The sequence below is a fragment of the Penaeus monodon genome, chromosome 20 (assembly GCF_015228065.2).
Source record: "Penaeus monodon isolate SGIC_2016 chromosome 20, NSTDA_Pmon_1, whole genome shotgun sequence".
Taxonomy (NCBI): domain Eukaryota; kingdom Metazoa; phylum Arthropoda; class Malacostraca; order Decapoda; family Penaeidae; genus Penaeus; species Penaeus monodon.
In genome coordinates, this window is record NC_051405.1 from 25,979,988 (window position 1) to 25,980,251 (window position 264).

Genomic DNA, 264 nt, shown 5'->3' on the forward strand with positions numbered 1-264 from the left:
AAATGTATGTGTATGTATTTATATAATATATTTTTAAATGTTTTGTCAATATGAATCCACTGGTAAGTGCGAACACGTAGTGAAGTATATAGCAGTGTATAGCAAGGGAACATGTACCTCTGAAAACCGTAAGCTCATTAGCGAATGGAATTGCGAGTGGAATAATTTCGAAACGGAAAAAAGAAAGGTAAAAAAAGTAACAGCTTTTATATTTCTGTAAATGTTTTATTTTCGTGCAATATCAGTTCCCATAGAAGCGGAGCA